Source organism: Peromyscus maniculatus, chromosome 23, assembly GCF_049852395.1.
Source record: "Peromyscus maniculatus bairdii isolate BWxNUB_F1_BW_parent chromosome 23, HU_Pman_BW_mat_3.1, whole genome shotgun sequence".
Lineage (NCBI taxonomy): Eukaryota > Metazoa > Chordata > Mammalia > Rodentia > Cricetidae > Peromyscus > Peromyscus maniculatus.
The window spans coordinates 35,758,134-35,782,855 of NC_134874.1; the positions used below are offsets into that span (position 1 = coordinate 35,758,134).

General features: G+C 40.4%; 1 protein-coding gene and 1 long non-coding RNA gene across 2 annotated transcripts in view; both read right to left on the reverse strand.

Moving 5' to 3' along the window:
• Positions 1-10,163, reverse strand: part of LOC121826416 (cytochrome P450 3A25-like) — a 79,950-nt gene extending 69,787 nt beyond the window's left edge. Inside the window, exon 1 of the mRNA XM_076561119.1 lies at positions 9,967-10,163. The gene's annotated coding sequence lies outside the window, so the exon portion shown is untranslated. The remainder of the gene's footprint in view (positions 1-9,966) is intronic.
• The window catches only part of LOC121826239 (uncharacterized), a 188,488-nt gene that overhangs the window by 102,105 nt on the left and 61,661 nt on the right, over positions 1-24,722 (reverse strand). The window lies entirely within an intron of this gene.

Sequence of the window (24,722 nt, forward strand, 5' to 3'; positions counted from 1 at the left end):
TGAAGCCAGGGCCCTAACCAAGATGAGAAGTTGGCCTCAGCACACCTCTGACCCTGAAGAAGACTGGGCCAAACTAAGGAAGAATGTGGGCCCAGACCAATCCCTCAAATGAAAGAGGCCGGTGGCAAAGCAGGAAAAGGAGAATGCAAGAGTGCTAACACTTACCCTGACAAAAGCATGAACCAAAACAGGGAGAGAGGACGACCTGGGACATTCTCCAAGGACCAAATGAAGAAGCAGGTCTGGGGCAAATATTGACTGGGGAAGAATTCAGAGCTCATACAAAACTCATAGAACAAGCCAGGCAAAATGAAAAGTGGAGATGTTACAGGCCAACAATAGACCTTCATGAAGATAAACCACAAAATCTAAAATCAAGGGAGATCCTGCCAACCCAATGAGAGATACATGGTCAGACTTAATGTTGACCTTAGGAAGCACAGTTTGAAGAGACAATTTAAATGGAAGCTGCTCCAACCACAATGAAGAACTCTTCCTAGGCCAAACACTGATATCAAGTAGCCAAGGACCAAGCCCTGTGTGAAAGGAGTCCAGGCAATCCAAGAGAAGAAACATCCTGTCCATAGGCTGCTATCAGTGGAGACCAGCAGCCTACTGAGCAAGACTTAAACTCAGAAGCCCTGAACTTTAAGCATGTGTGGGTAGAATATTCTCTTCTTCATCCAACACACTAACCAAAAGGGAGCCAGAAACACCTCAATTGTTGTCAATTGAGCTAATGGTACCCTTACAGATGAAAGCAAATGGACATCATTAACATATGTGGAGTTAGAGGGAACCTTGAGACACACTGATCCCACACCTCAATTTCACTCGATGTTTTACAGTCAATCAAGGCCTCAAAAGAGACACACAGAAGAATGTTTATTGAAGATTTTAGACTCATAGACTTCATGTACAGATATAAGTTGACATCCTGAGTACCAACTGTGTGGATCACATACATTCCATTTACAACACTTATCATCCTCAGTACATTCAAGCCAGGATGTGCCTCTCACCATGATCCAAGCCCTCATCTGAGTAACCAATGAATATGGACATAGCATAATGCAAATGGTGTTATACTGCATGATGTATTGGTCTGATAAAACTCCAAATCTTTACTTCAACTGATATTTTTAGGAACAAACAAGTCTCAAAAGTAACATAAGAATTACCCTTCCTACCAAGAAGCTCAGACTAACCCAAAATCTGCTTCAATAATTCTTTTCTACTTCTTTTAACAGAAACATGGTCCATAATGTTCCACTTTTCTTATAAGATTTCAGAGAGATGAATTTAATATAAAATATTATATCAATTGTAGAAATGATTCCTCAAAGAAGGATCCCATTGTATTAGTTTTTAAATTCCCAGGATGATGTGTAATGCCAATCACCAAAGCATTAACAAATACAGACTTTTCTCACATATTGTCCGAGTTCCTCCCATATTTCATTTTTCTTATTCTGATTTTTCTTGGTTAACATTCTGGAGTGACCCACCTCATCCTCACTTCTCAACTGCAGGCACTTCCACATTTCATTTCATCAACTTGCTGCATCTCCTCCTTCCTTAAAGAATTCCAGACTAATCATTGAGTGGGGTGTCTTTGTGCTGGTGAGCTCAATGCTAGCAACCCCCCACACTAAGTCTGTTGTTTTGATAAAAATAACATCCCCCAAAGACAAACACGATCAGTCCAACACATTCTAGGGAAATCTATGAGATGGCATCAGACATTGGTAGTCTTAAGTCCTCCATTTCCCTCTGACTTCTCTCTTAAAAGTCAGGCGATAAGCCGGCCGGTGGTGCTGCATGCCTTTAATCCCCGCACTCGGGAGGCAGAGCCAGTCGGATCTCTGTGAGTTCGAGGCCAGCCTGGGCTACCAAGTGAGCTCCAGGAAAGGCACAAAGCTACGCAGAGAAACCCTATCTCGAAAAACAAAAACAAAACAAACAAACAAACAAAAAAGTCAGGCGATGGGGATTTAGTTCAGTGGTAGAGTGCTTGTCTAGCAAGCACAAGGCCTTAGGCTTGATCCTCAGCTCTGAAAAAAAGTGGTCTAAATTTTATCTTCAGAGTGTCTAGCCTGTCGCATATTCCTGACCCAGAGACTCTTGCCTCTCCATTACAATAATCCATATCACCATGCGAGAATTCAGCCTGTTTTATCACAACCTCTCTGTATCATATGCTGTATCCAGGGTTCCTTGTTCCTTTTCTAGAGTTCTACACAAAACCTGGAGCATTCATTTAGAAAGATTCTTGGGGGTCTAGAATGCCAGGGCTCCCTGGATGACCAGTATTTGTTCCACCTCACCTCACATATCAGCCTAAAGTAAAAGTGGGACCACTGAGAGACAATGAAAATGGAACTAAATTTGAGGGCTATTTCTGAGAACCAGAAGTTCTAGAATTGTCCAGATTCAAAGGGCTACAGATGCTGAAAGAAAAAATCCAGAGTTCTTCACCCATAACAAGTTCTCTGACCAATATGGGAAAAAAGAACAAACGTTCTGAGTCCATTCTGCCTTCAGTGGACACAATAACCATTATATTGTATAGCCTGAAAAACTGTATATACTCAATCTATTTTTCTTTCTTTCTTTCTTTTTCTTTCTTTGTCTCTTTGTTTCTTTGTTTCTTTGTTTCTTTGTTTCTTTCTATCTATCTATCTATCTATCATCTATCTATCTATCTATCTATCTATCTATCTATCTATCTATCTATCTATCTATCTTTCCATCAGGTATCTCTATTCATCAATCCATCTATCCATGCATCCATCTTCTCCTACTACTATTCTTCCTCTTCTATTTCTCCTTCTTCTTGCTCTTCCCTTATTCATCCAGGATATTATAATCATTTTTGCCTCACTAAGTTTTTACAGGGCCTTATAAAATGCTAGTTACATTATAACAAATAAAAACTTTTTTCTATGGGTTTTATTCTCCATATTTTCCCACCCGAAATCTTTGTAATCCATATCTTCCCCAGCACTTGCTGAAATGTGACATTCCTTAGATCTCTGACACTGCGACACTAAAAATCTTGTGTAAAGGTGTGTTTGTTAAAAAATGCAACTGTGCTTCAAACAAGCTAAAAACCTACATCTAAAAACTTGATACTTTAATAACTTGCAAACACATCATCTTAGTTTGTTTTTATGACAAATGTAATTTAGATATAATGAATTCAATGAGTTGATATATTCAGTGTTTATTAGTTCTTCATTAGCCATGAAGTTCACAAAAATGTTTTCTCACTAAATAAATTTTTGTCTAGAGGTAAAATCCATAGAGTTTTCTAAATGGAAATGGAAAGATGTACACAAAGCCAGGAAATAGAGTTAATCATAAGTCAAATGTTTTATGGAAGATAAAAAAAATCAAGATCATTTATGAAACTGCTGTATTCATTAAAATTCCTTAGGCCAAAATTCAGTACACTTGTATACAATTAGGATGTAATTCTCTGTTTGGAATAAAGGCGATAGAAGATGTCACATAGTTCAACCTTTTATACAGAGAAAAGGAAAATCCATGCTAGAACTTGCATTTGAGAGCCTTAAAATGGCCTACAAAAAGAGACTGTCTTAGTTAGGGAGTAATCTGTCTCTCAACTGCTTGAATTACAAAAGACTTTCAAAAGATCAATGAAAGCTCCTGCCAAAGCTTGGCGCATGGGATTGTAGGATATGAGAACAGATGAGATCAATCTGAGTGCTGTAGAGTAGGCTATGTAATCTAGTGAAATCTGAGAGAGATTATTCCTGATGGACTGGCTCACAGGAAGCATTGGGGATGCTTGGTTATCACAGGCAGAGGTCTCACACAGACTGGAAGATGATGAAGGAAGGATGGGGTTTTCCTGATAAAATACATATGAGAGAAGCAGTGCTTTATGGCCAATTCACTGAGCATGATGGAGCACTGGGCTGTCCTTACAGAAGAGGTCAAACATAAAATGGTTGATTCACCAGGGACTTCAGGACTGGTGTTTGCCATTAGTGCCTTTGCAGAGCTCCATGGGAGAATGTGAACTTGTAGAAACAACTAACATTTTAAGGAAAGGGTAAAGTGTTGTGTAACAGTTTTCCTTTTTATGACATGAAATAGTTTTCTATTATTTTTGAGATTACTTTCTCCTCTCTTTCATCCTTCAAACCCTCCCAATACTCTTCCTTGCTCTATTTCTAATTAATGACCTCTATTTTCATTAATTGTTGCTACATGCTTATACATATATATGTGTATGAAATATATATATATATATATATATATATATATATATATATATATATCCATATAGTTATATTTCCTAAATGTAAACCAATCATTCTGTATGGCTAGCATATATGTTTTCAGAAATGACCCTTTGATTTTGAGTATCCAACTGGTGTACTCTTCCCTGGGCAGGACTATTTCATTAAGTCTCAGAAAGTTCTATGAAAAAAGAGAAGAGGTTCATAATATCCAGCAATTAAATCATGGCTGGGAAAGTTGAAACTTACAAGAATTACAAGGCCCTTCCACTTCCAAGGTTAAATGGGTGATAACTAAGGAGAACTGAAGAAAGGAGACCCTCTGTCCCATTCAGCTGCAAACAAGTCATGCAGCCACATTCAGAGTTCTAGTCCTAATGAGTCACCCATTCTAATGTGAGCCTTTGTGATGCCACACATTAAAGTAATTCATATTCCTATAAATAATCCCATACCTATACTCCTGTATTAACCTCAATAAACTCATTAATTTGAGGGAAAAGGAATCACAGTCTTGCCTGGGAGGCAGACACATAAAGAAAGGGGAACTGATAAGTAATACAACTGGCCAACTTTGATGAGAGCTTCCATCCTGCCCCAGAGTTCCCATTTGGACAAGAGTGCTCCCATCTGGACAAGAGAGAGAGACTTCCTGAATCTGTCAGCTCTGTCTGAACCAAGTGCGCTGATAAGACCAAGAATGAACCACAAGGAGATGGGCAGATGTCAAGGCAGAAGTACATACAACAAAATGAAAAGAAATACAGCATCACCAGAACCTAGCACACCTCCAACATCTAGACCTGAACATCAAAAATTGGAAAAAACAGAAGAAAACAGCCTTATGAATAACATCATGAAGAAGGTAGAGGCTTGTATAGAGGAAAAAACAAAAAAAAAAATCGGAAGAACGCTATAAACAACTACAGGAAAGGGCAAACAAATTAGAAGAAAACAATAAAGTCATGGAAGAAAACAATCAAGTAAAGAAAGAAAATCGTGAAAAATCAATTAAACAAATAAAGGAAACAGTCCAAGACCTGAAAAGGGAAATGGAAAAAATGAAGAAGACACAAACTGAGGGAATGCTGGAAATAGAAAATCTGAGTAAACCATCGGGAACTTCAAATGCAAGTATAACCAACAGAATGCAAGAGATGGAAGAGGGGATCTCTGGCATTGAAGATACAGTAGAAGAAATAGATTCATCAGTCAAAGAAAACACTAAAGCCAACAAAGTCATGACCCAAAAATGTCCAAGAAATTAGGGACACCATGAAAAGACCAAACCTATGAATAATAGGGATAGAAGGAGATGAATACCAACTCAAAGGCACAGAAAATATATTCAACAAAATCATAGAAAAAAACTTTCCCAATTTAAAGAAGGAAATGCCTATGAACATAGAAGAAGCCTATAGAACACCAAACTGACTAAAACCCCAAAAAAAGCCCCCTCGCCACATAATAATTAAACAACTAAACATACATAATAAAGAAAGTATATTAAGAGCAGCAAAGGAAAAAGGCCAAGTGACCTATAAAGGTAAACCTATCAGAATAACACCCGATTTCTCAATTTAGATTTTGAAAGCCAGAAGGACCTGGTGAGATGTAATGCAGACACTAAGAGACCATGCATGTCAGCCCAGACTAATATACCCAGCAAAACTTTCAGTCATCATAGACGGAATGAACAAGACATTCCAAGACAAAGCCAGATTTAAACAATACTTATCCACAAACCCAGCCCTACAGAAAGCGCTAAAAGGAAAATTCCAACCTAAGGAAGTCAGATACACCCTTGAAAATACAGGCAATAGATAAAGCCACAGCTGCAGTAAACCCCAAAGAAGAGAAGTACATACACACTACCACCAAAAAATAACAGGAATTAACAATCACTGGTCATTAATATCCCTTAATATCAATGGACTGAATTCACCTATAAAAAGACATAGACTTACAGAATGGATACAAAAGCAGGACCCATCTTTCTGCTGCATACAATAAAACAAATCTCAAATTCAAAAACAGACACTACCTAAGAATAAAAGGCTGGGAAAAGACTTTCCAATCAAACAGTCTTAAGAAACAAGCAGGTGTAGCCATCCTGATATCCAGCAAAATAGTCTTCAAACTAAAATCAATCAAAAGAGATCAAGAAGGGCATTACATACTCATCACAGGAAAGATCCACTAAGATGAAGTTTCAATTCTGAACATTTATGCCCCAAACACAAGGGCACCCACATATGTAAAAGAAACATTACTATAGCTTAAACCACATATAAAACCCCACACATTAATAGTGGGAGATCTCAACACCCCACTTTCATGACTGGACAGATCTCCCAAATCGAAACTTAACAGAGAAATAAAGGACTTAACTGATGTCATGACCCAAATGGACCTAACAGATATCTACAGAACATTCCATTCTAACAAGAAAGAATATACCTTCTTCTCAGCACCCCATGGAACTTTCCCTAAAATGGACCACATACTTGGACACAAAGCAAATCTCAAGAGATACAAAACAATTGGAATAACCTCCTGTGTTCCATCAGACCACCATGGTTTAAAGTTAGATTTCAACAACAACAAAAACTACAGAAACCCTACAATCTCATGGAAACTGAATAATACTCAACTGAATCACCAATGGGTTAAGGAAGAAATAAGAATGTAATTAAAGACTTCCAAGAGATCAACGAAAATGAAGACACCATATACCCAAACTTATGGGACACTATGAAAGCAATGCTAAGAGGGAAGTTCATAGCATTAAATGCCCACATAAAGAAGTGGAGAAATCTCATACTAGTGACTTAACAGCACACCTGAAAGTTCTAGAACAAGAAGAAGCAAAGTCTCCCAGGAAGCATAGACACCAGGAAATTATCAAAGTTAGAGGTGAAATCAATAAAATAGAAACTAAGAGAACAATACAAAAAATTAATGAAACAAAGAGTTGGTTCTTTGAGAAAATCAACAAGATAGACAAGCCCCTATCCAAACCAAAAGACAGAGAGATAGAGAATTCAGATCAACAAAATCAGAAATGAAAAAAGGGACATAACAACAGACATTCAAGAAATCCAGAGAATTATCAGGTCATATTTCAAAAACATGTACTCCACAAAACTGGAAAACCTAAAAGAAATGGACAATTTTCTGGATGGATACCACATACCTAAGTTAAATCATGACCAGATAAACTATTTAAATATTCCAATAACTCCTAAGGAAATAGAAACAGTCATTAAAAGTCTCCCAACCAAAAAAAAGCCCAGGACCAGATGGTTTCAGCACAGAATTCTACCAGATCTTCAAAGAAGAGTTAATAACAATACTCTCTAAATTGTTCCACACAATAGAAACAGAAGGAACATTACAGAACTCCTTCTATGAGGCTACAATTACCCTGATTCCTAAACCAAACAAGGATACAACAAAGAAAGAGAACGACAGACCGATCTCCCTCATGAACATTGATGTAAAAATACTCAATAAAATACTGGTTAACAGACTCCAAGAACACATCAAAACAATTATCCACCATGATCAAGTAGGCTTCATCCCAGGGATGCAAGGGTGGTTCAATATATGAAAGTCCATCAATGTAATACACGATATAAACAAACTCAAAGAAAAAAACCACATGATCATCTCACGAGATGCAGAAAAGGCATTTGACAAAATCCAACACCCCATCATGATAATAGTCTTGGAGCAATTAGGAATAGAGGGAATATACCTAAACATAATAAAGGCAATTTACAGCAAGCCAACAGCCAACATCAAATTAAATGGAGAGAAACTCAAAGCAATTCCACTAAAATCAGGAATGAGGCAAGGCTGTCCACTCTCCCCATACTTATTCAATATAGTACTTGAAGATATAGACAGAGCAATAAGAGAATATAAGGAGATTAAGGGGATACAAATTGGAAAGGAAGAAGTCAAGCTTTCCCTATTTACAGATGACATGATAGTATACTTGAGTGAATCCAAAGATTCCACCAAGGAACTGATAAAGCTTATAAACACCTTCAGCAATATAGCAGGATACAAGATCAACTAAAAAAAAATCAGTAGCCCTCCTATATACAATGGACAAAGAAGCTGAGAAGGAAACCAGAAATACATCACCCTTTACAATAGCTACAAATGACATAAAATACCTTGGGGTAACACTAACCGAGCAAGTGAAAGACCTATATGACAAGAACTTTGAGTCCCTGAAAAAAGATATTGAAGAAGATGTCAGAAAATGGAAAGATCTCCCACGCTCATGGATAGGCAGGACCAACATAGTAAGAATGGCAATTTTACCAAAAGCAGTCTACAGATTCAATGCAATCTGTACCCCATCAAAATACCAACGCAATTCTTCACAGACCTGGAAAGAATAATACTCAACTTCATATGGAAAAACAAAAAACCCAGGATAGCCAAAAGAATCCTGTACAATAAAACAACCTCTGGAGGTATCACGATCCCTGACTTCAAGCTCTACTATAGAGCTACAATAATAAAAACAGCTTGGTATTGGCATAAAAACCGACAGTGGACCAATGGAATCGAATTGAAGACCCTGACATTAACCCACACACCTATGAAAATATAATTTTTGACAAAGAAGCCAAAAGTGTACAATGGAAAAAAGAAAGCATCTTCAACAAATGGTGCTGGCATAACTGGTTATCAACGTGTAGAAGGCTGCAAATAGATTCATATCTGTCACCGTGAACAAAACTTAAGTCCAAGTGGATCAAGGACCTCAACATAAATCCAGCTACTCTGAACCTGCTAGAAGAGAAAGTAGGAAGTAGTCTTGAACACATTGGCATAGGAGATCACTTCCTAAATATAACACCAGTAGCACAGACATTGAGAGAAACAATCAATCAATGGGACCTCTTGAAACCAAGAAGCTTTTGTAGAGCAAAGGATACGGTAAACAAGGCAAAGCGACAGCATACAGAATGGGAAAAGATCTTTACCATCCCCACATCTGACAGAGGACTGATATCCAGAATATATAAGGAACTCAAGAAATTAGACATCAAAACGACCAACAGTCCAATTAAGAAATGGGCTATAGAACTAAACAGAGAATTCTCAACAGAGGAAACTCAAATGGCTGAAAGACATTTAAGGAATTGCTCAACATCCCTAATCATCAGGGAAATGCAAATCACAACAACTCTGAGATACCACCTTATGCCTGTCAGAATAGCTAAGATCAAAAACACTGAAGACTCTTTATGCTGGGGAGGACGTTTAACTAGGGGAACTCTCCTCCACTGCTGGTGGGAATGCAAGCTTGTGCAACCACTTTGGAAATCAATATGGTGCTTTCTTAGAAAATTGGGAATCAATCTCCCCCAAGATCCAGCTATATCACTTTTGGGCATATACCCAAGAAATGCTCAATCATACCACAAGAGCACTTGCTCAGCTATGTTCATATCAGCATTGTTTGTAATAGCCAAAACCTGGAAACAACCTAGATGCCCTTCAACTGAAGAATGGATAAATAAATTGTGGCACATATACACAATGGAATACTACTCAGCAGAGAAAAACAATGACATCATGAGGTTTGCAGGCAAACAGATGGATCTAGAAAAAATCTTCCTGAGTACGGTAACCCAGACTCAGAGAGACAGATATGGTATGTACTCACTCATAGGAAGATACTAGAGGTGGAACAAGGATGATGGACTGCTACTCACATCACCAGGTTGGATACCTGGAAAACAGGACCCCAAGAAAGACATGAGGATCGCCCAATGACGGAGAAATGGCTGAGATCTACATGAACAACCTGGACATGAGTGGGAGTAATGAAGGGTGAGAGTCGAGGGAAAGAGAGCAGGAGATCCCAGCTGGATCAAGAACAGAGAGGGAGAACAAGGAATAGGAGACCATGGTAAATGAAGACCACATGAGAAAAGGAAGAAACAAAGTGCTAGAGAGGCCCACAGAAATCCACAAAGATACCCCCACAATAGACTGCTGGCAATGGTCAGAGACAGCTGGAACCTCCCTACTCTAGTGATGGGATGGCCAAACACCCTAATAGTCGTGCCAGAAACCCCACTCAAGGATTGAGGGATCTGAATGCAGAGATCCATGGCTAGGTTCCGGGTGGAGCTCTGGGAGTCTAATTAGCGAGAAAGAGGAGGGTTTATATGAGCGAGAATTGTTGAAATCAAGGTTGGATCAAGCACAGGGACAAATAGCCAAATGAATGGAAACACATGAACTATGAACCAAAGGCTGAGGGGCCCCCAACTGGATCAGGCCCTCTGAAGGTGAGACAGTTGATTGGCTTGATCTGTTTGGGAGGCATCTAGGCAGTAGGACCGGGTCCTGTGCTCATTGCATGAATTGGCTGTTTGAAACCTGGGACTTATGCAGGGACGCTTGGCTCAGTCTGAGAGGAGGGGAATGGACCTGTGTGGACTGAGTCTACCAGGTGGATCTCAGTTCTTAGCGGAGGCTTTGCCCTGGAGGAGGTGGGAATGGGGGGTGGGCTGGGGGGAAAAGGAGGGGGCATGAGGGGGGAGAACAAGGGAATCTGTGGCTGATATGTAGAAGTGAATAGTATTGTAAAACAAAATAAAAGGAAAAAAAGAAAGAAAGAAGGAAGGGAGGGAGGGAGGGAGAGAGAGAGAGAGAGAGAGAGAGAGAGAGAGAGAGAGAAGAAAAGAAAAGAAAAGAAAAGAAAAGAAAAGAAAAGAAAAGAAAAGAAAAGAAAAAAAACAAATAGCCAGCTTCTAGCTTCCTTCTTATTTTATGTATTGAGAGAGAGGCTTAGTAGGCTTTGTCTTCCACCAGCAGGCTGCCTCTTCCAGCTGTCTGGTTCAGGACAGATAGGTGTGTTCACAGTCAGTCCTGAACATGGTCACCTGAAGCTGCAGGTGATCACAGCTCTTGTGAGTTAGCAATGGCTATGTTATGTCCAAAGGACAGCATGTCACAGCAGTTCCTTCATGCTCATTCAGGACATTCAGGACCCACTTCCAGGATGTTTCCTATGCCTAGGGGAAGTGGTTGATCTACAGGTCCCATTTAGGATGAGCATTCATGGTCATTTCAACATTTTGAAGTTATGAGGCTGTGCATTTGCTGCTGCATACCACAGAAAAAGAACCTCTGGCCAAGACTGAGAGCTAAAGAGATCTGTGTATAAAACAAAAATATTTACAAAGCAGTTGCTACTACACTAAGTAACAATAGTAGCATCATCTAAAGGGCTATGACCTGTCAAGCCAGTGTCTTTTGACCAGGTACAGAGTAGCAGGTACTAATTCCTTCCTATAGTGCAGGCCTCACCAGATCAGAAGGAAATTAATTACATAATAACTCTGATGCCAATATTACACCAGTGATTTTCTCATATTCTGTATGCTACCACGTAAATTATATTTTCTTATGCTGAAATAAAAAGTCTTAATTTCATGAGATCCTATTTGTTGATTTTTGGTCTCATTTACTATTGGACAAGACTCCTATTCAGAAAATCCTTACCTGTGCTTAGCAGTGGGTGTATTTTCTCTACTATGTCCTTTGGCATTTTCAGGGTATCTGGTCTATGGCACATTTGGTGCAGAGCTTGTGTATGGTAGAAGATAGAGAGCAGAATTTCATTTTCTGCATGCTGAAAACAATTTTTCACAATCAGCATATCTGAGACAGTATCTCAAATGCCAACAAATATGAACTACAAATATGGGTGCAAAGTTAAACTAGGTGCTCACAAGTACAATTCTCCTTACCAAATGGACCACTTTGAGTTCACCAGCCATGCAGTAATATGAGGTCCAGGTCTGACCACTCAGAACAATGCATGGCAACCATTTCAATAGAATAAATTGTCAGCAGGACTTACAGCCTGGCTCAAATACTATAGACTCTGTGGTCATTTTCTTGGGCCCCAGACCCATTTGTCACATTAGTAAAATAATATTCAGATTGCCCCAAAATTCCAGCTTTAAGTGTCTTTAAAATGATTACATTTTTCACCAAATCTAATTTTTTAAGTGCTGCAAAGGAGGTGGAACAAGAACATATATGCTATGTTCATTGTAAACTAAAACATTCCAGGTACTGTGGATGTTGTAACGATGGTTATGAATGAAAATTTAACATAGACATGCCTGCTGAACCACTCCTGGGTGTGCATACATATCGAAATGAATGACACTGAATCACTACATATGTAAGGTGAGTTTGTGTGTAATTTTTTATCACTGCACTACCTGCAATAGATGATTCAGGGAATGAGCTCAGAGGACCACCATTATATGAATGACTAAAGACCACACAATATGCATAAATATAGCAAGATAATTCAAAATAAAATTATAGAAAAAAAGTTGCATAATTCTCAAGAAAATTGTTCCAATTATGTATCATCAAGTTTAGAAACAGACAACTCTCCAAAAACAATTAACACATATCTTCTCTCATAAATGGAATCTAGAAAAATAAGAAAAGGGTTAAAAAATTTTGAAGTGTGAGGGGAAATATTTTAAATGGAGGGAGTATAACTGGGAAACAATGTGGTGTACAGAAACAAATGACTTATTGTATATAATTAAAATGTACAGAATAATAAGATTAACTTTAGAAGTAACAAAACAGAAAAAGAATTACTTATTTGCACAAGGGCTCATATATTTTTGCCCCAGCCAGCAGGGCTTCAACAGGTTCTCGACCACCCTAAGGACAGAATGATAGGGACAGGAGACACAAAGGAAATACACCAAGTCAAGATTCTGATCAAGGTGCCACTTTATTTTTCTCCAGGAGGGTTTATATAGTTCCTGCAGGGTAGGGGGAGCAAGAAGCTGTTATGTGCACAAGGTGGTGCAAGCTAACAGGATGTTCATGGAGGATGTTTACAGTGTGAAAGGGTCAAGGGCTCTGACTCAATGTCCTGTTGCTAGGCAACCTGACTGTAAGATGATCTAGTTCCCTGTCTTATCGGGGGTCTGTATTTTTCCACTAACTAGAGATTCTGTCCTTGTCCCTGACATATTTTTATACAACTAAACATAATGACTACATTTTTACTATCTTCCAAACTTCTCTTAATGTTTTTGAATGATGGGGCTAGAGTCAGCCTAACAAAAATATGCACACTGTATTCTTTTGAAGGACTTGAGTTCAGTTCCCATCACCTATCACAGTGACCCTTAATCAAACACCAATATCTCTAGTTCCAGGAAATCTGGAGCCTCTTCTCATCTCTGTGGGAACTGCACTCATGTGTACATACCTACATGTCTAATCACATATGTGCAATTTTCAAATCATTGTTTCATAATTTCTCGGTTTATTTTATGGACCCAGGGAGGCAGAGAGGCATGCAACCATGCAGTACATGGCGTCAGTTCATTCTCCTACTCTCAGTTGTAAGAAAAAGGATTGTGATCAAACAGAATGTAAGGAATATAAGGTGATTCTGGAACCCAGAACCATAAAAAGATAGTGCCAGGGAAATATAAAACAATTGGATCATGCAAGAAACCTGAGTTGTACAGAGTTGATGCAAATAAATCTGCATAAAATTTAAACTTTATAAGGGATTTCTTAGCATTTCATTAGTTTTAGTCACTAAAAGGCACAGTGTTCCATCACCATATTGTCATCCATAATGTGTATTTAATTAAGAGAGGTTTACAAAAGTCTTGAATTCCACCATAACAAAAGACAGAAATTTTGGCACAAATAATCTGTAAAATATAAACTATTATTTGGCTCAGCTGATATAACAAACAATGGATGAGCTCCAGATGTCTGGTAGCTTTCTGGCATTTTTAGCAAGGAAGGAGCTCTGAGTTTAGTAGCTCTGAGGCCTTCAGTGCCTGAAAAGCAGCTATTAATTTTTTTTAAAAGATGTCTAAATAACAAGGTAGGTAAGGGGATAAATAGAATGATAAACTGAACCCAAAACCAGACACAAAAGAAACTTTGGACAAAAACAGTGAACTTAAAACAATCAAGACAGAAGACTCAAACTAACCATGTAACTTCATTAAACATAAAGTTCTAGATGGGACAAATCACCAGAGAAGATAACAACCACACAGGTTTCACTCTATGATGCATAGAAAACAAATGTATGGGCAGAGTGTCAGAGTAATGAGGCAGGAAAAGGCAGAATTCTTTAAAATGCCCTAGTACCCATGCTGCTACCAAAGTAACCTGCTGAACAGTAAGTTTTACTAGGGAAAGTATATATTCTGAATAACAGAAATACGATAATATACATGTGTGTGGTGAAAAGGGATCAATTTTCCAGGCAGACAGAACACTAAACTTGAAAATTATTTAACTATGAATCCTGCAACCTGGATGAGAAAGTGGATGGAAACTGAAAAATCCACAATTGAAGTTGGAGATGGGAGTCGACAGAACAAAAGGAGGGAAAGTCCAACAGCTTCACTTGCAAATGTTCATTGTGTAATGGGATGTTGGTCAGGTTCAAGGCCCCTGGCTTCAGTACACCATCAATACTAGACCTGCATGATACACAGCAGCTGCCAATGCCACTAATGATGGAGAGATGATGGAGAGGTGATGGAGAGGTGATGGAGAGATGATGGAGAGGTGATGGAGAGGTGATGGAGAGGTGGGAAAGATGGGGGCTGGGGGAGCAAAGTGCTTTACTGTTTTCTTCTTTTTTATTGTTATTGTTTATTTTTATCTTATTTTTATTCCTTTTTTGTTTTCCTTTGTGGTGGGACTCTACAAGAGGTCGGGGCAGATATGGAGGGTCTGGGAGAGGAGTGGGATTAGAGTGTATGGTATGAAATTCCCAAAGAATCAATAAAAAATACAATGCATATGTAAAAATCAACATTCACTTTCTACCATTTGTTTATATGAACTAAACAATAAGAAGTTGTCAAATGAATGAGGTTTTAAACTTTAAAAAAAAATGAACATATTGAATAATTCAGTGCAATTTTGACATAGGGACAGAAGTTCCTCTATAACAAGACTTCAAGATGTTGTATTTGGAATAGAAAATTCCATTTAACTCCTGATATATACATATGGCAATAATTTGGTAATAAGAAAAAATTAAATTACAACCAAATTAAGTTCTATTACTGTAAAAAGGGAAAAGAAAGAATGAAAAGCAGAGAAAGTCATTAAGGACAAGGAGAACATGAACACTGCTGTCAATCAATTTCACCTGACAGACATTTACAGAACACCTCCTCAAATGACAGCTTAAGACAGCATTTCCAGAACACACAAGTCACTTTTCAACATACTCCACATTACAAGCTACTAAACAGGTTCAAATAAACATAGAAGACCTGATATAAAGTGATGTGTGCAATCTGACTACAGGGAAATTAAAAGGCAAGTTAATAACAGAATAGTATCTTGATAATCCCCAATAATAAAAAGTTAAATATTTCATTCTTAAAATAATCAATAAATTAAAAGAGAAAGTCATAACGAAAGTAAAAGTATTGAAGTGGAAATAAAATATAACCAAATTTATGGAATAAGCTAAACCATGATTAGAAAAAAACTAAAACATTAAATGACTTTATATGAAAGTGAATACATTTGGATTTTGTTTGCATGTTCTACAATAAAATCTCACTCTGTAGCAGTGTATCCAGTGCTACGTGTGTAACCCACACTGTTCTCAACCTCATGGAATCCTGATTTTCAAAGGCTTGGATTATAGACATGAAATACTTAACACCTGACTTAAGTAGATTTGTAATCTATGACATAAATTTTATATAAATACTAAAACAAAGTGATTAAGAAGCCTCTAGTCAATATTTAAAATTCAATCAATTGAAAATAAACATGACATGAGGTAAGAAAAAGACGTATATCTATACAACACTGATAAATCTCTAGGCACACTAGCAAAGCAAAATGAAAGATTATTCAAGTTACTCACATAAGGAATGAGAAGGGGGATATTGCAGATCCCACAGGTACTAAGATGAAGTAAAGAAATACGGAAAACGTTAAGCCCATAATAATCTGGATGAAAGCCTATAATTTTTTCTCAGAACTGCATCCTGACATCCTGGATCTTCACTGAGGGCATCTCAGCCACATGAGAACTGGGCTGTGAGGAGTCTCCAGGCTCTGAGAAGATGGCTTCACTAGACCTGGTCTAAGAGGAGACTGCTGTCAAGAAGGCAGGTTTGTCTTCACCTCAGCCTCCCCAGAACACGGGCTGTGAGGAAGTCCAGACTCTGAGGAGACCCTGAGCCTGGCCACCCTGACCTGGGACTGCCCTCACCAGATGAACTCCACAGACCCCCTCCACAACAGCTCTGCAGCTCCTCAGCATTTCCTTAACGTCCTCAAGTCTGAGCATGCTCAATGTCCCAGGCAGGAAGACCAAGGTGGAATGGGGGAGGTTTAGAGTCTCTGCCTGGTTGCTCATTGGGCCAGAGTGCTTCAGGGGCGGGCTTAAGCCTCACATGCCATTTATGATTGGATGTGTTGCATGTGGCTCTATTTGGAGGCTGGCATTTTCTGGTGGGATGTGGCTTTTGTGGGAAAGGTCTGCAGTGTTTCAAAGGCACAGATATTGTAGAGCCCCTCAACTGGGATCTGTACATCTCAGACTTCCACCTCAGCACAGGACAATTGGGACGCTCATAAGTTACAGAGGGAGGCCTTGTGGCCAGAGCTACACACCTACCATCCCATAGTTCTTGTTCTGTCTCACCTTGCCTCATCTTACTGACCTAGCCTCACATCCTCTTACCTTAGCAGAAAACCTATTTGGTCCTCTGGGAGGCCACCAGATAGCGCTGCTTTATTGCAAAGAGGAGATAATTAAAATGACAACCAGAGCCGGGCAGTGGTGGCACACGCCTTTAATCCCAGCACTTGGGAGGCAGAGGCAGGCGGATCTTTGTGTGTTCGAGGCCTGCCTGGTCTACAGAGTGAGTTCCAGGAAAGGCGCAAAGCTACACAGTGAAACCCTGTCTCGGAAAAAAAAAAAAAAAAGACAACCAGATTTCTCAAAATCACAACAGCTGCTGGTATGGGACAGGGACCCTACTCAAGTCAATTCCACAGACAGCTAGATTAGAGTTGACTTCTATTCCTCAGAACTGGCTCTGTATATCCCAGTGAGGAAGCAGTACCTAATAATGTTGATTTTGTATCAGGTCATCAGCTTGGCATTCCTGTGACTCAGCATGAACAGGGAACTTGCATCAGCGGGACTGCACCCTTATCATTCACCTGCCACATGGTTTGGTAAACATTCGGCATGTAAAATGGCTTAGTGACTCATGGCTGAGAAATGTAAAAGCATATGTTTGAGTGATTTTATCATTTTTAAGATAAGAACTGTCATGCAGAAGAGAAAGGAGGAAAGCAGTTTGTGTCCAGGAAAACTGATTTTACTTTATTCTTACTGTGAGGCTTCTCAAGTTGTGCCTCCTCTGTCTTCCATCAGGGTCTCTATTGATCCTGAAGGTTGTAATAATGATAATCTACACTGGTTACCAGCGCTGGTTCCTGTGAGGAAAGGTCATGGCCACGACAAACTCCAGTATCAGTATCAGAGCTTTATTAGGAGAAAGAGAGTTAGGGGGGAACAAGAGAACCAGGCCTGGGGAACGAGGGGGGGGGGTGAAGAGAGAGAATGGAACAGATAGAGAGGGGATGGGGTCTGTGTCTGGTTCTTTAAGGTGCAGGTGAGCTTACAGAGCTACACCATGCATGCTAGATTGCTTGACCACTCTGCACATATGTAATCATGAGCGCATACTGGTGACTTAAGACACAAGACCGCAGACCCCTTGCAAAGCTCCTGAACTGTTTATGTGCGGTCATGCATCTAGAGCCTGGCAACAAAATCCCAACAAAGGTGTTGTTGAATCAGTTGCCAAGAAAAGAAATGATTTTAGGCTGGGATAATTTTGAAAGGAGGCAGCAAGTTCCACCTTCATCAAAGTATCTCATCTAGACTGGCGGGTGACAAAGATTTGTCCTGACTGTGGGCAAGGCAGGAAAACTCTAGCCACACCATGCCCTATTGTGTGAGTGCTGAGGATGGCACCCAGGACCATGTGCACGCTAGGTAAACAACTGACCCATTGACCTTAATCCCTAGGCTAGGGAAGAAACATACAATAGGAAGAAAAAAAATGTATTTCAACACTAAGTTTATCATGTGTATTTTTTGAGGCTGGTGTTTACTATGATGCCCAGGATGATCTTAAAGCCCCGACTTCAAATGTTACACCTGCCTGGGCCTCCTGAGTAAATGACACTGTGGGTGTGCACCTCCACGTGAAATGTGTTTCTTGAGCAGATTCTTGGCATGGTTCCTCTGCATGCCCATCTCCGTGAGCATTCATGGAAAATGCTGCTGTGTATAGAAAAGAGCAGATGAATGGGGCCCCTGCTGGAAAGGTGACCACAACTTCCCACTGACCTATGAACCCAATCTAGAACCTTCATTTACCTGAAACTGCCTCTAGAGCTGATGATGTTTGACCACATGTGCTATGCTGTTCCATGCACATCTCGGCTTCATTTTTGTTTTGTGGGTTTTTTATATTTAGCATAGAACTGAGCTGCTCTGACATTTTTCATGTTATGTTTTCATTTATGCTCTCACTACCTTTCCACCCCATCAAATAGACCTTCCCTCTCACCACCCAAACAGATTGACTTTCTGCGTTCATCTCATATATACACCATTATCCTCTTTGCCTCCCTTACTCCCTTTAGGTGCCCTCCTCCCGTCTCATAGTCACTTTTCTAGATGTGTGTGTGTGTGTGTGTGTGTGTGTGTGTGTGTGTGTGTGTGTGTAAGAGCAACCCCTCGACGGTGCACTTTATCACATCCTTCCACTGTCTGCCTCACTGTGGTCACTTAATACTTTACATGACAGATAATATATAATTTACGGTCTCTTGAAACGATGAGAAAAAGGGAGTTCATAAAGATTTTAGTTACTAGTTTCAACTAGTCATGACAGGCTAAAGCTAGAGGTTATCTTTCTGACTCCTGAGTCAATTCACAATATAATGGTAAACAGATCTAATAACACACCTACCTTATACCTAAGCAGTCTGATGCTAGGATGGAAAAAATCACAGACAGTCTTGATCTTAACTCCCAGCACAATCTCTTCAAACCACATTCAATCCACAATACAATTTCAGAAAAGTACACACAGATGCCAAGTTCTCCTTTCACAACCTACTTCCTGTTACGCCCACATCATGAACCCCTCAGAGACCACCAGGAGTCCTAGTTCATATGCAAAAGCAAAGAACCTTAATGCAAGATCCAGCTTGGGCTCTCCATCCATTCCAACACAACTGTTGGATCAGGGAGAGCATCTAGCTCTGTTGAGGCAGGGTTTTTAAGGAGTAAAGGATGGGGGTCAGGGGATTCAGATGCGAGTTGGACTCCTGATTGGGCAGGAGTGAGGTAACAGAAGTTTTGTCAAACAGTGGCTGGTACTGGCTGCAAGGAAATTGGCAATCTATATACAAATTATATAAGCTATCCTTAATGTTCTAGAGCACTTAGTACTTGTTTGTCTCAATTCTGATTGATCTCCTGCAGGGTACATTTGTGGCTTTTCCTTGTTATTGTAATGGTGAGACCTAGTTCTAATATTGTTAGTTTGCAGTCTGTCATGGCTGCACTAATGTTGAGTTAGGCCTCTTCGCTTCTCTACAAAGAAGGCAACATTCAGAGGTTCCCTTGCCTAGCAGCACTAACAGACTTCCACAGCAGCAGCAAATGTCTGGAGGAGTTGCATGTGTTCAAGAGGGAAGCTGTCAGGAGGTGTTTAGGAAGGCATTTAGGAATCACCATACAGATGCTTTAGCATCAAAGGAACACTGGAAGGAAACTGATAGCTCCAGTGTTTGTCTGGCTCTTCAGCTTGCTACCCCAAGATTGAACCAACAGCTCCTCCCAGCCTCTCCTCTGCTTGGCAAAATAAAACCCTTTGGATAGAAGGTATTGACTTATTACAATATGGTGTCTTTCTTTCCCTTATTTAGTTTCTGCTCATAACCACAACCTTAACTGTGCAATCCAGCTCAACTTCAGGGAAATGACGAAATTACAAACCCAAAGAAGAGCAGCAGGACTCAAGGATTATAAGATATGAATAGCAGAAGGATGGGTGCCACAGATGGATGGGTGCCCTTTGAGCTGCAGATGGGATGGTCTGGTGTTTAACGTGTGTGCCATTCAGAACTATCACAGCTGTCCCTTAGTTGGCAGTGAGGAGCTTCTTGCTGAACTTGCTCTTCTTGGAGCCAAGTTGCTCATGGCTTCTACAATGTTCATGTCATCTTTAGCGTTCCCAAGGACCATGTGTTTGCGATGAAAACATTGAGTCTCTGCAGTGCAGATGAAAACTGGAAATTGCTTTCGTTCATCATTTTCCATGGACAAAATACCAAGACCTGAACATTCAGGATAATGTTCTCACCCTTAAATTTCACCCCATAATTAAATGGACTTAATATGAGCGACTGTGGCACATAATGTCACCACCCAGACATAGGAATCCTGGAATAATTCAGTGAAAGGATAAACACTCATAACCAAATACTTCCTCTTAAATGCTCAGAGCAGCAAAGTTTTCTTCTACATTGGGAACTTTGAAATAACTAGAAGAAGACTCAGCTGAAGGGTTGGTATCTATACCAAGGTTGAAGACCACTGTGGACTTGACCATAAAGCTAGTGGCCACAGGCCACAGCACAATCTGCAAATGCTCTTTAAAAAAGTTAACAGAGAGGCATCATCTACAACTGATAGAAACTGATGCAAACTTACAGCCAGATACTCAGAGGAGTTTAGAGAATCCTGTAGATGAGGAGAAAGGATTGTAGGAGCCACAGAAGACTCACAGAATCAACTAACCTTGGCTCATAGCAAATCAGAGAGACTAAATCAACAACCAGGGAGCCTGCATGGGACTGACTTAGGCACTCTGCATATAAGTTACAGTTTTGTAGCTTGGTCCTCTTGAGGGACTCCTAACAATGTCAACAGGGGCTGTTTCTGACTCTTTTGCAGGATTTTGGGACCCTACTCCTCATACTGGGTTGCCTTGTCCAGCCTTTATACATGGGACATACTTAGTCATACTGCAACTTGATATTCGATGTTTTGTTGATATTCATTGGAGACCTGCCCTTTCCTAAACAGAAATGGAGGAGGAGTGGAATGGGGGTGGGAATGGGTGGGTATAGGGGAGGGACTGGAAGGAGAGGAAACTGCAATTGGGTTGTAAAATAAACAAATAAATTTATTAATTGATTGACTGTTTTTTTGAGACAGGGTTTCTCTGTGTAGTTTTTGGAGCCTGTTCTGGAACTCACTTTGTAGACCAGACTGGTCTCAAACTCACAGAGATTCACTTGCCTCTGCCTCCCTAGTGCTGGAATTAAAGGCCTGCACCACCACTGCCTGGCTATAAATCTAATTTTTTTAAAAAATATTTTATGATTATTGTGTGAATCTCTATCTCCCTCCCCGTGTGTGTGTGTGTGTGTGTGTGTGTGTGTGTGTGTGTGTGTGTGTGTGAACACAAGGGTGGATACAGAGGACAACTTTGGGGAGTGGGCTCTGGGGATCTACCATGTGGGCTCTGAGGCTCTAACTCAGGGCATCAGGCTGAGTGCCAAGTGGCTTTACATACTGAGCCATCTCACAGGTCCAACAACTTCTTAAGCCATGGTTTCCAACCTCTCTCCAAATACAGTCTTAGAAATTGGGAGAGGGGACACACAGTTCAGTCCATACCATATTGTCACCAGTTCCTCAGCACAGTTCTCTGGTCAAGTTGCATAAAAATACTAATGGCAAAAAAAATGTTTTTCTGTCTTTTACCTATAAGCCCCTTTAAGGCTAAAGGCTAATTGATTATTTTTAAAATGAAAAGTTGGACTAGCTGAGTGGATCCCACTGATAGTAGCTTTTGCTATAAGAGCTTCAAGCCAAGTTGCTGACTGAAGGCCTGTGCGCACAGGGTCGGGAGGTAGGCAGGTGGTAGAGCACTCATGTAACAGGCCCGAGGTGCTGGGCTTGCCGTCCTCGGAGCTTACTCCACACCGCCGCCTTTTTCTGTGTTGCTTTTGCTTTGCAACCTTTTGACAAACCACAGCAGCCAAGCCTAATACCTGCCCAGTCCTCTGACTAGAAGAGTACATCTCTAAGGGTGGTTCCCAGGACCCAACAGCAGTCACTGGGGACTTTTGGATGCTGGTAGTGCCTTCTTTTTCAGTCTGGATACTCTTTATACAGTATGTGTCCAGCTAGAGGAAACTCAATGCCTGCACTTGTAACCAGACCATTTTTCTATAAACACACCGTATTTCAATGAGAAGTTTAAATAACCCAAGAGTCGTGGCATACTCCTGTAATATGAGCATATAGAGGCTGAAGCAGGGTTGCTAAGTAGAAAGCCTATCTAAGCAACTTAGCACGACAGTTTTTTATTATTAAATTATTAAAAAATAAATTAATTAAAAGTTTAAAGGGTGAGGTTGATGGAGAGACAGCTCAGCAGGCAGGGCATCTGCTGTGTGTTGGAATCCCCAGAAGCCACTTTGAAGCCAGAGGAAGGTGTAAGATCCTCACAGGACAATGAGGCACAGGTAGACCACACAGGCAGACAGCAGGACCGAATCCAGTCCAGCTGTCGATCTCCACATATCCAATTAGTTCTTGGTTTCCCAGGCTATCCCACGTGCATTCAGTCCTCAAGTCCCTGCCCAGCAAGTTTCTTGCTCACAAGATGCAGGTTTTAAAGGGAGCTGTGCCATAGAGCACTCACATGATGCAGAGTGCCAGGCGGCTTCTTTATAAATTCCTGTGGCCATTCAGCAACAGGCAGGCAGGCCTTTGAAAGATTCCCAGTGCTTTGTTTGAATTCCTGGGGGAGCAAAGCAAATCAGGAGCATGGATGCAGCAGACAAAGCTGGAAAGCTGGCTTGAGCACCAGCTGACCTCCGGAAAGCCAGGGTCCAGGGAGATGCAGTTCCCAGGGACCCAGTGGCTGCCCAACTGCTGAAGGAGATTCCGGAGGTCTTATTGGACCCACTCAGCAGGCACCAGTATGTAAGGGGCAGCTTTCTGATAAAGGAGGATTGGAAATGTTTTGAGATCTCAGACACAGACACAAAGGAGTCGTTCGCAGCCAAGATCGTGCCGAAGTCTTTTCTCTGGCCCTCCCAGAAGGAGAAGCTGTCCACAGAGATTTCCATTCACCGCAGCCTCGCACATCAACACGTCGGAGGCTTCCACAGCGTTTTCAAGAACAGCAAATTTATGTTTGTGATTTTGGAGCTCTGTCAGGAGAGGGTGAGTGTTTCTGCTGTGGGCCTGGGGTGCCTACACTAGGAATTTGCTGGCAAAGGGGTACTGAGGCCTTGGAGTAGCCTTGGGTTTCAAGCAATTATGGAAAGGCTTCTCGTGAGGGTGCTGAGTGGGGTTGAGAAAAGACTCTGGGTAAGGGCATGAGTTAACAGGAGAGGGCCCTGTGAATGATAATGACCAGTGTACTGGCAGAATCATCCCAAGTCTGCCAAGACCTCCCTTTAATCCCCAGAGCTTAGTCCTGGTCCCATCCAGCTGGCCACCCTTTTCCTTGGGCTTCAGTAACTTCTGCCTTCTTCCTCAGTCCCTCCCAGAGCTGCACAAAAGGAGGAAAGCTCTCTTTTGTTATACAGTTATGAAGTTATGAGAAAAGACCTCCTTTGTCAGAAGTTATGACTGAAATGGACTTAACAGATATCTACAGAACTTTCCACCCTAACACAAAAGAATATACCTTCTTCTCAGCACCCCATGGATCCTTCTCTAAAATTGACCACATGCTGAATCACAAAACAAATCCCAACACATACAAAAACAAAACAAAACAACAACAACAAAACTGGAATAACCTCTTGTATTTTACCAGACCACCATGGCTTAAAGTTAGATTTCAACAACAACAAAATTTACAGAAAGCCTACAATCTCATGGAAAATGAATAATGCCCAAAAAAATCACCAATGGGTCAAGGAAGAAATGAAGAAATTAAAGATTTTTCTAGAATTCAATGAAAATGAATGTACAACATACCCAAACCTTTGGGACACTATGAAAGCAGTGCTAAGAGGAAAATTCATAGCACTAAATACCGACATAAAGAAGATGGAGAAATCTCACACTAGTGACTTAACAACACACTTAAAAGCTCTAGAACTAAAAGAAGCAAACTCACCCAGGAGGAATAGATGCCAGGAAATAATCAAACTGAGGGATGAAATCAATGAAATAGAAACAAAGAGAACAATAAAAGAATCAATGAAACAAAGAGCTGGTTCTTTGAAAAAAATCAAGATAGACAAGCCCTTATTCAAATTAACCAAAAGGCAGAGACAAAG